Source organism: Euprymna scolopes, chromosome 40 (assembly GCF_053919585.1).
Source record: "Euprymna scolopes isolate OS-2025 chromosome 40, ASM5391958v1, whole genome shotgun sequence".
NCBI lineage: Eukaryota > Metazoa > Mollusca > Cephalopoda > Sepiida > Sepiolidae > Euprymna > Euprymna scolopes.
Window position 1 is genome coordinate 7,914,504 of NC_136521.1, and position 10,111 is coordinate 7,924,614.

Here is a 10,111-nt window from a genome sequence, read left to right on the forward strand (position 1 = left end):
ATATATATATATATATATATATATATATATATATATAATAATAATAATAAATAGAATTTTTGTTCTTTAATTATATTGTGATCCTTTCTAACTTCCGAATACTACATGCAATACGAATCTGTCTTTCTCTTTCTCTATTTCTCTCGTTCTCTCTCTCTTTCTCTCTCTCTCTCTATATATCTATCTATATATATCTATCTATATATATATATACATATATATATATATATATATATATATATATATATATATATATATATATATATATATATATATATATATGCTATGAAATAAAATAGATTTTTTCTATTAATTATATCTTGGATCCTGTTTAACTTCCGAATATACGCCATATTTGTCGTAACTGGTTTTAAACAATTTATAAGAAAATATTTTATAATTGGTGCGTTCACCTTAATAAATAAACAAAATGTGATAATAGAATAATTATTAATATTGTTTTTATACATAAATTAACATGAACACATGTAAATTCAACATTCAATATGAGTCTGTCTCTCTCATTTTCTCTTTTTCTACCTCTCTCTATCTCTGTCTCTGTCTCTGTCTCTGTCTCTCTCTCTCTCTCTCTCTATATATATATATATATATATATAAATATATATATGCTTAATAAAATAAATGTTTTTGTCTATTAATTATATTTTTGATCCTTCCAACTTCCGAATACTACATGCAATACAAAGCTGACCCCCTCTCTTCCCCCTCTCTCCCTCTCTATCTTTCGCTCGCTTTATAAATATATATATATATATATATATATATGTTATTAAATAAAATTATATATATATTTATATACTTATATATATATATATACATATATATATATATATTGGCATATATAAAAAAAATACTTTGCAAGGATGCGTCTGAGGTAATATAGTTTCGCTTGTTTTCTTTTCCTTATGGGGGAAATGTTTTCCATAATGTTTTAATGTTAATGTGTTTTTTATTCAGTAACTCTGAAGAAAGGCTGCTCTTGTGAAAATTTTTAAACGACATAATGTTTGTATTTGTCCGAATAGTCTTCAAACAATTGAAACTAACTTTGATATCTTGGTTTTTGTTACAACAATATATATATATATATATATATATATATATATATATATATATATATATATATATATATATATATATTTACATGCTATTAAATATAATAGACTTTTTTCTATTAATTATATGTTGGGTCCCGTTTAACGTCCGAATATTCGCCATATTTGTCGTATATCCAAGCCTTCTCGATTCATCTAACTGGTTTAGAACAATTTATGAGAAAATATTTTATGATTATTGCGTTTAACTTAATAAATAGACAAAATGCGATAATAGAAAAAATAGATATAAAAATATTAGTTATAATAAGATATATCTATGGAATCGATTTATACGCGAAATAGGCAGTATAAATTTATTACATTAATTATGCGTTAATATTTTTGTACTAAAATCTTTAACTAGTTTGTGAATATATATATATATATATATATACGTTTTATCACATTATTATATGTATATATATGTATACACACATATATATATAAATATATATATGTATATATATATGTATATATATTTATATATATATGTGTGTACACATATATATAAATATATATATATATATATATATATATATATATACATATACATATATATAACTTTCTTAAACGGGACATTTAATCTAACGTAAAATCTGTTAACATTCTCGATATAAGTCTCAACCTCTCAAATAATTCATATGAACCCTACACTTAAGACAATACTTATCCATTCTATATACACCCACTATCGAACCACCCAAACATATCATCAAGCATATCCCTCCATCTATCGAAAAAAGACTTAGTACTAACTCCTCTGAATCTGGAATATTTAACAAGCATAAAAACATTTTATGAAAATGCCCTTAAAGAAACACCATCTTTAATAACATTAAACCTAATGCATCTAATACTAATAATAATAAAACGAAACTAGGCAAAAAATTCTTCCAACTTATAAACAACCATTTTTCCACCCAATCACACACTACACAAAATATTTAATAAAAACACAATTAAACTTAGCTACAGCTGTATTGATAACTTAGAACAAATAATCAAAAAACACAATAGGAAAATACTTAACAAAAACGAAAACACAAATACCACTAGCAGATATAGCTGTAACTGCACCAACAAATCCCAATGCCCATTTAATCAACAATGCCTACAAACATAAGTAGTATATAAAGCCGCAATTTCACCTGAAGAAAAACCTAACGGCAAAAAATATATATTGGCCTGGCAGGCACCTCTTTAAAGATAGGTTTAGAGTACATAAATGCGCCTTCATAAACCCCAACAAACCTAACAAAACTCACTAACCTCTCAATATCTAAATCTAATCAAAAATAACCTAACACTAACCATTAAGTCGGAAATCCTTGAAAAATCTAAAGTATGTAAATCATTAAACTCCTCATGCCTACTCTGCCTTAACGAAACTTTCTTTATATTCAGTTTTAAAAATAGACACAAATTACTAAATAGAAAACATGAAACCACCATGAAGTGTCGACACTACAACTCCCATCACCTTTGCAATTATATCCCCTTCTGAAAAAATCCTGCGGAATAATACACACAATACTTCCATCTACCGCATATTACTGTAACATCAACACACAAAATCCCCTCAACTCTCCCCATACTCTATACTACCTTACCCATCTGCACTTTCGTCTACCCATGAACCCAACACCCTAACCCATTTACTAATTACAACTAAAACTCCTCACACCTATATGGTTATAAATATGTTGCAATTTTGTTTTGTATGAATGTCTGTATGTGTATATATACCCCCTTTTTCCCTAGACACTATAAATTAATCCATATCCAATGAGCCAAGCAAATCAATACAGACCCTTAAAAATTAAACCAGCAAAAACAACCTTAGTACTACTTGCTTAGCATAGATGTACGCGACTCTGTGTATATACTTATATATATATACATGTATATATATATATATATATATATATGTGTGTGTGTGTGTGTGTGTAAGGCTATCTGTTTACTCAATATGTATAGTTGTATAATTCTATATATGGATATGGGAATGCAGGTGTGTGTGAGAGCGCGCGTATATGTGTGTGCATGTACATCTACATCTGCATGTATCTTCGTTTATATTTGTCTGACTGGGCCTATGTGTATGTATATATATATGTATATATGTATATATATATATGTATATATATATATATACGTGTGTGTATGTGTGTATTTATGTATATATCCTTATGTTTGCTTGTGTTTGCGTTTCTGTGTGCGCGCATGTGGGAATGTACGCCCGTGTATCGTATATGGATGCATGTGTCGATATGGGTATATCCGTCTCCGTAAGCACGGATGTGTATTCACGTGCATCTAGCTGTTTATATCTACACACACACACACACACACCCCCACACACACACCCCCACACACACACACATATATATATATATATATATATATATATATATATATATATATATATATATATATATATATATATATATATGGGTCTCTGCGGGTGTGCATGGCTGAACATCTGTGTGCGGCTACATCTGTTACCTGAGTTGATGTGCAAATTTGTGGTTATATGTATATGTGTGCCGATATCAGCGATACATTTAGCACTGAAAGTGAAATCAAACGAAGCCACTGCCCAACGCGTCAGGTTGGTAGCCCACCCCATATGTGTGAGAATCTTCGATACATCTACACGGCCTCCCCTCGTTAACTGCACCCGTACATTTATTTATTTTTATTTATTTATTTATCTATTATTATATGTTATTAATTACCTTTAATCTTAGCTTTGCCTTGTTTGCTTGGTACAGGTAGGTGCATGTCTATGTATATATGTGTATATACATGTTATATGTATGTATGTATGTATATGTATATATATATATGTATATATGTGTGTATGTGTGCATGTATGTAAGTACATGCCCAATGCACCTGGTTGTGGGCACATCCAATATATATATATGGAAACTTTGCGGTGCATTGCCTAACCTCGCAATATAACCACAACCATCTGCTTATTTTCTTTAATTTTAATCTTTTCTTAAAATTTTTAAAATTTAATATTTTTAAATTTAATATTTTTATTTATTTATTTATATATTATACTTTTTTATTTTATTTATTTTTTATATTCTTATTTATTTATCTATTATTGTCCTTTTGTCCTAACTTTACCTTATTTACTTTGTATAAATATGGACATGCCTGTATGTATATATATATATATATATATATATATGAATATGTATATGAATATATGTGTGTGTATATATATATGGGTGTGTATATATGCATATAATTGTATGTGTGTGCCTATATGTGTCTACGTACTTATAATTTTATTAACACTTATTAATATCTATATTTATGTAATTGCATATACGTGTGTAAGAGTAGGTGCATATGTATGTGCATGTATGCATGTGTGTATGCACATTTGCTTCTTACTTGAGACCTTATCTCCACATATACTCATGTAAGTGGGGCTGTGTTTATATATATGCATATGTGTGTGTATCTGTGTCTATGTACTTTTATGAGTGTACATATATGTATAAGAATTGTGTATATGTGTGTATGTCTGCTTATGAACCCATATATGTTTGCTTTTACTTTGTTTATATATGTTTACGTGTACGTATGTGTTTGTATGTGGTTAACTAGAAGTGTGCATGTGTATATATGTATGTATGCTAATTTGCGCGTGCGTTAACCTATTTCATATAAAATAAACCCATTATAAACGATAAGGAACTAGCCGACGTGCAAAGACAAACCTTCAAACGAATATCTTACGTGTAAAAAAAAAATGACATCTACACTAACACTTTTCCCTCTCTCTCTCTCCCTCTCTTTCCCTCTCGCTCTACCTCTCTTTTCTTCTCGTTCTCGCTCTCTCTCTCTCCCTCTCCCATCTATTTAATATACCTTGCGAAAAATCCAAAAGCCAGTTAAAATTTAAAACCAAAATATTCGCACTTCCCCCATCCTCTCCTTACCCCCTCACTTTTCTCTTTATCATCCTCTCTCCATCTCCCCCTCTCTATATCTATATATCTCCTCACACGCCTACCTAAATCTGCTACCCTCACAAACACAGTACAATAGAATGTATGTTTAACCTTCAAAACTAAAATGTTGTCAACACCCGCCTCTCTCCCTCCCTTTTTCTTTCTTTCTTTTTTTCTCCAAAATACCTTTTTTTCCAATGACTAACAACCACTTCTGCAAGCCCTGACAAAGCTGTCGGATCGTAAACATGGACCAACAGTGCAAACATATGTAGCCAAATAGATAAAACGATATTAAGAAAATAAAAAATAAATATATGTATATATATATATATATATATATATATATATATATATATATATATATATATATATATATATATATATATATATATATATATATATATATATATATATATATATATATATGAAAGGTAGGGATAACAGTGAAAGACAAAGAGGTTAATACAAGAGTGCTATATACGGAAGTAGTGCAAGTTACATTTTCAAGTTATCTTTACATAAGAAATAATTTGTTACTACGCAATCATGAGCATGTTCCGGTCTTCTAGCATTTAGAAAGTAAAGACCTCTTCAGGCAACAAGACTTATTTTCGAAATTGGAATTCTTAATGAAAAATAAGTGTTGTTGCCTCAAGAGTATTTAGTAACTGAAGACCTCCCCAGGCAAAAACGTTTACTTTCGAAAGTATATAATTATGGTATTTATATGCATATATATATATATATATATATATATATATATATATATATATATATATATATATATATATTTCTTCATACAAAAACGTTCCATACTTGCGCAATCATCAGTGTAGGATACCAATTCTTACAGTAATATATATATATATATGTATAATATATATTTCTGTGTGAATTGTGTAATTATATGTATGTTTACATTTATATAATAATTATAAAAAAGACCGATATACTTGCGCAATCATCAGTGTAGGATACCAATTCTTACAGTAATATATATATATATATATATGTCTGTGTGAATTGTGAAATTATATGTATGTTTACATTTATATAATAATTATAAAATAAGACTGATATACACCAGTTTTTAATGCTTCTGAAAAAATGTAAGAATTCCTTGTAGTAATAGATTACGTCACTGAATTTTATATATATTATTATATATATAATGAGTATTAATTTAGACGCGCATACATTTGTGTTTCATGTTTACGAAATCATCAGTGTAGGTAACACTTCCTGCCGTAATATATATATATATATATATATATATATATATATATATATATATATATATATATATATATATATATATATATAAAGCTGAATGTCTGTGTGTATGTGTGTGTGTGTCTGGTCACAAATAGGCTCCTATATGGTTGACTATTTAAAAAAAAAACTGAATACATATAATGATAGAAGATGTATCGAGACACAGGAATGGGTATGTTTAATCTGGCAGAACGGTGGTTCAATAAAATTGTCCTGGTCCACAAAGTATGGAAATTAAAAAATTTTAAAATTAAAAAAAAAAAAACGTTTACAAGCGTTTTTGATATAGATGTACATAATAATACATTGATAATGTTTCAACTTAAATAGTGTTGGTATAATAAAATTGTAGGGTCTGCGTTCGCGCCTGGCCTCCATAGAATGGAAATAGGCACAAACTTTAATAAAGACTTTTCATATCTATATGCGTCAGTATACTTTGATAATTATGTTTCAGTTTGAATAAATATGGTATAATAAAATTATGGGGTGTTCGTTCGCGTCTGACCTCCATAGAAGGTTTTTTTAATATAGATCCACAGAATATTGTGATAAGTGTTTCAGTGTGAACAGGTATGGTGACATATATTATGGGGTTTATCTCTTTTATTTTTATTTTCATCATATTTTGCTTTGGTTTTGATACCCGAAATTCAAAACTATCTCTTTACAACCCTTCCTTTTCATAAATTATCATACTTTCATAAATCAGAGTCCATTTTCTGTAGGCTGTTTTTGAACGCAGTCAACGACGGGTACTTTTGCTAGTATATATATATATATATATATATATATATATATATATATATATATATATATATATATAAAAGTGAACGTGTCTGTCTGTCTGTCTGTGTACATTTCCCTACGCAATAACTCTGTCAATCTTTAGTCTATAGACTCGAAATTTGAAATACCGGGTACTGAGATTTGGGAAAATCGATGTGACGGGTGTCAGCCAGAAATTTGACTGTTAAGGGGTCAAATTTCAACGATTTGACCTTTAAGAACTCTACCAAACTCCTCCGACAATTTTGGGTCTAGACACTGGAAATTTTAGATATAGGTTCCCTGAACCTGGATCTAATTTAATAAAGTGATTTGAGCCGAAACTATAAATTTTAAGGGATCATAATAGGGGTCAAATTAAAAAAAAATTTACTCTTTTTTTTTTTTTTTGCTCAGCATACACCTCCAAACACCCGGGCAACGCCGGGCTGAAATGCTAGTATATATATATATATATATATATATATATATATATATATATATATATATATATATATATATATAATTTGAGGTTGTTATTTTTCAAAAGTAAGGTAACCAGTGAAATATAACGAGGATAATACAAGAGTACGGAGTTAAAGTTAGATTTTCAAGTTGCCTTTACATAAGCAGTAATTTGTTGCTACACAGTCATGAGTATGTTTCGGTCTTCTAGCATTTAGAAACTAAAGACCTCTTCAGGCAACAAGACTTATTTTCAAAATTGGAATTCTTAATGAAAAATAAGTGTTGATGCCTCAAGAGGTCTCTAGTTAATAAATACTAAAAGACCGAAACTGGCTCACGACTGTGTAGCAACAAATTATTGCTTATGCAAAGACAATTTGAAAATGTATGTAAATATATATGGATATATATATATATATATATATATATATATACATACACATAATGATTGCAACGCCTTATTAGACGAGTGCCACTCCCTCAGATACTTAAATCCATGAGTCCAAAAATGACTTCCATTGCCACAGGACCATTTTTATAAACAAATGCCTGAGGGACTATCTATACACAGATGATGTTAGCTTTGTACGACATATAAGTTTCTCTCTTGGCTCAAAATGTGGAGATCCAGCAACAAGCAAGAGCAAGATAGCCAGCAACAAGTTAAACTGCAGACCAGCTTAATGCGGGTACTGGTCTCCCACTTTCTGGTTTTCTAAATCAGAGATTTCCTTCTCCTAGAAAGGTTGCCTTCACCACGGCTTACAGGGGCCCTCTCCACCATAACACACACATACATACATACATACATACGCACAAATACACACGGTGCTAGTTGGCCGTTGACCCCGAAAAAGGGTTCATTCGCCCGTTGGAAGGTCTTGTTTTTAATCCTTCAGGGAAACTAGCCACCCTCCTCACCAAACAAATTTGGTGGGGAAACCCGTTTAGTCGTCAGTGACCCGACCATGAGGCAGCTGGTACTGTGTTATATGGTACCAGTAGCATATGACATGACCTGACTACCAATATATATATATATATATATATATATATATATATATATATATATATATATATATATATATATATATATATGAAATTGCAACATTACCATAGATAAAAATCGATAGAACATTGACTCTGGAATAATATATACGAAATCGACAGGAATTAGAATATCATATTTAAACTCATTTTACGGCCTGTCTACGCCAGTCGTCCCAGCTAGCTCGGATAAATATTTTTGCAGTTTTAACAAAATAGCTACAACAATATAAGAGCGTCTCCATTAACAGTGAACATCTACAGAATGCCAACATCAATATATTACATATGAATCGGTCCCCTGTGGAATTTCCACGGGTCCCGCTAGTCTATATATTTATAGGATAGTGTGTGTGTCTCTTATTTATTTTGTGTGGCACGCTGTTATCCGAGTGATTGTCGTTTAACCGTTGTGGACTTCCATTTCTTGTAATAAAACATGTTACCAAGGATTCTTCAGAAGTTTTGGTTTCGGTTTCGATCATAGCTGAAGCAAATCAAGTTATATGTATATAAATATATAAATATTATATATACATACACACACATACATACATACATACATACATACATACATATATATATATATATATATATATATATATATATATATATTCTTTATAAGTTTTGGTTTCGGTTTCTATTCAAACTGATGCACCTTGATGAAATCGCAACTTTATAATATATAAGAATCTATAGAACATCAACTCTATAATAAAAATCTATAGAACATCAAGTCTATAATAAAAATCTATAGAACATCAACTCTATAATAAAAATCTATAGAACATCAACTCTATAATAAAAATCTATAGAACATCAACTCTATAATAAAAATCTATAGAACATCAACTCTATAATAAAAATCTATAGAACATCAACTCTATAATAAAATATATAGAACATCAACTCTTTAATAAAAATCTATAGAACATCAACTCTATAATAAAAATCTATAAAACATCAACTCTATAATAAAAATCTATAGAACATCAACTCTATAATAAAAATCTATAGAACATCAACTCTATAATAAAATATATAGAACATCAACTCTATAATAAAAATCTATAGAACATCAACTCTATAATAAAAATCTATAGAACATCAACTCTACAATAAAAATCTATAGAACATCAACTCTATAATAAAAATCTATAAAACATCAACTCTATAATAAAAATCTATAGAACATCAACTCTATAATAAAAATCTATAGAACATCAACTCTATAATAAAAATCTATAGAACATTAACTCTATAATAAAAATCTATAGAACATCAAGTCTATAATAAAAATCTATAGAACATCAACTCTATAATAAAAATCTATAGAACATCAAGTCTATAATAAAAATCTATAGAACATTAACTCTATAATAAAAATCTATAGAACATTAACTCTATAATAAAAATCTATAAAACATCAACTCTATAATAAAAATCTATAGAACA